The sequence below is a fragment of the Camelus ferus genome, chromosome 14 (genome assembly GCF_009834535.1).
Source record: "Camelus ferus isolate YT-003-E chromosome 14, BCGSAC_Cfer_1.0, whole genome shotgun sequence".
NCBI lineage: Eukaryota > Metazoa > Chordata > Mammalia > Artiodactyla > Camelidae > Camelus > Camelus ferus.
Window position 1 is genome coordinate 24,523,648 of NC_045709.1, and position 2,400 is coordinate 24,526,047.

The following is a 2,400-nucleotide window of genomic DNA, read 5'->3' on the forward strand; positions in this document are numbered from 1 at the left end:
CCATCATTTAGGTCCTGCTGTGTCCTAGCAGTGCTTAATTTGTCGAAAAATGAAACCAAGAGGAAGAAATCCCATGTTATACAAATGTTAACACATAATGTAGGGAAAAACCCCACCAACTGATAAATCTAGTACCTATGCACTTACAAAATGCTTCTCTCCACAATATCTCAATTTATCTTCACAACGACTCTGTAGAAGGGAGCCTCTATCCCTTTAAAATGAATCAGGCTTTTGCCTTAAATCTACATTAAACTTTATCTTAGAACCTCTGGACCAAGAAGATAAAATCCCGAGTTAGGTTCTGGTATGTCGAAGGGGAGGGCTGAGAACCAGGAGTGGGACAGAGGAGAAGGAGCTCGCCCGGAGTTCTGGTCTGAAGCGGAAAGAACAGCATCGGTGAAGCAAAAGTGCAAGATGGGGCCAGGTGCTGGCGGGGGAGGCCCGCGCTGGCTGAGCTGAGGCCAGGTGCCCCCGAGGGGAGTAGATGGTAGCTTTCGTCCTCTCTTTTCAGTGTTAAATGTCAATTTTCAAAGGAAAGGTAAAATCATGGCTCTCACCCAGATATAACAACAAGTAAGTGTTAATGATTTTATTTAGCTTGTATCCAGATGCGGGAACTAGGCAGTTGTTAGAACTGGTTCAAAGGTGCAAAGACGCACATGTTTATCTGGAGGTGAGGAATGCCCGATGCTTGTGCGAACAGGGCAAACTGGCTTTTCCAGAGAAGGAGGACTGTCCCTCATGGGGCAGGGCTCGTTTGCGCATCTACAGAAAGGAATATTCTGAATTGCTATCAGTTCTCTGTAACCTTAGCTCTGTAAAGCCTGCCTGAGGGTGTGGTCTCTGGACAGCAGGCAGGTTTCCATCCAAGCACTGTCCTGACCCGACTTGGCAGATTCTATGGTCGAGCCACTTAGTAGAGGGGATGGACAGTGCTGGACGGTCACTTGATCCCGCAAACCCATCTCCCTTCTGTCATGCAAGGCTGACACTACTAACGGGTGGGGCTGCCGTGAGCATTCGAGAGACAAGGCTTTGAGGAGTCATCTCAGTCCCGGGTGTTTAATGACCACCAGCAGTTGTTCCAGTCCTGTTAAGAAACATTCAACTGCACTCTTGGGGTGATGGCTGCCGAGTGAGCACGGAGACCTCACGGTCTTTGTGAACAGTCAGAAGCAACTAGCAAATGTGCACTTGTTCTATTTTAAGTCTCCTGGGAAGAGACTTTCCCCATCCCGATAATAACGCTGTCAGCGACGGATGTTGGTGGCCTGACTTGGCTCATCAACAGGCAACCTCCTTTACAAAATTCCTCCACGGAAGCCTGTTCATCCAGATCCAGGTACACATGCACACACTCACAAGAGCCAGGTGCTTCACACATGGCCTCCCACCTGTCACACCTCCTCGTCCAGGTCTCTGCTCTCCTGGCCTCCTAACCCCCCCACTGTGTCTGTTCTTGCTGGGCTGCTCTTCTACTGCCCCCCTGCCCCCGGAGCCAAGGTGATCTTAACACATGACCTGGAGCAAGTCTCTGCCTTTATTAATAACCTTCAACAGCTTGGCCTGTGTTTGCAATGAAATCCAGCCTCCTTCATGTGGCCTATGAGGCCCTACAAGGTAAGAGTCTTGCCTGCTCCTCCAGCTGCCTGCTGACCAGTCTTCCTGTTGCAGTCCACCCTCCCGCCAACCTCACCGTCCCTCCTCCTGGAATTCTCTGGGCTCGACAGCGGCGGCTCCTTCTCACTCACCTCAAAAAGGACTTTCCTGACCACCCATTTAAAGTAGGCTCACCCACTGCCCTGTCCTAAACTAAGCCTCCTTATGTTTATTAAAACCCTTACACTATTTCTCCTGCCCCTTCACCAGAGTCCCAGGACCATGAGTCTGTCTTGTCCCTGCTGTGCCCTCAGCCTGCACAGCAGACACGGGCTGAACAGAAATCTCTCATGGCCGACAGATCTTTCATACCCTATTGACCAGCAAGGCAGTCACTTAGTATTATGGGCAGGAGTATAAACTGACACTGCTTATCTGAAAACAAATCTGGCAGTGTTTATTAAGAGCCTTAAAAATGTTCTTAATCCCTTAATTCCGTTTTGAGGAATCTATTATAAAAAAAATAAGAGATGTGGTATCAGATTTAGTGACAAGATGCAGCCTTTTAAAAAAAGATGACTAGTAAGAAATAAATGAGTCATTCAGTGGTGGGGATAATAAGCTCTCAATATGGAACAGTGTTGTCATTGGAATCATGTCTTCAAGGTAAATAAAAAGGCAGAATGGAGCAGTCCCTCCAAAACAACACCACCACTGCCAAACGGACCCTTTGGTCTGAGACCATTTTGCCCCCTTTCTGTCTACAACTTAATAAAGCTACTTGATATACCAGTCTCA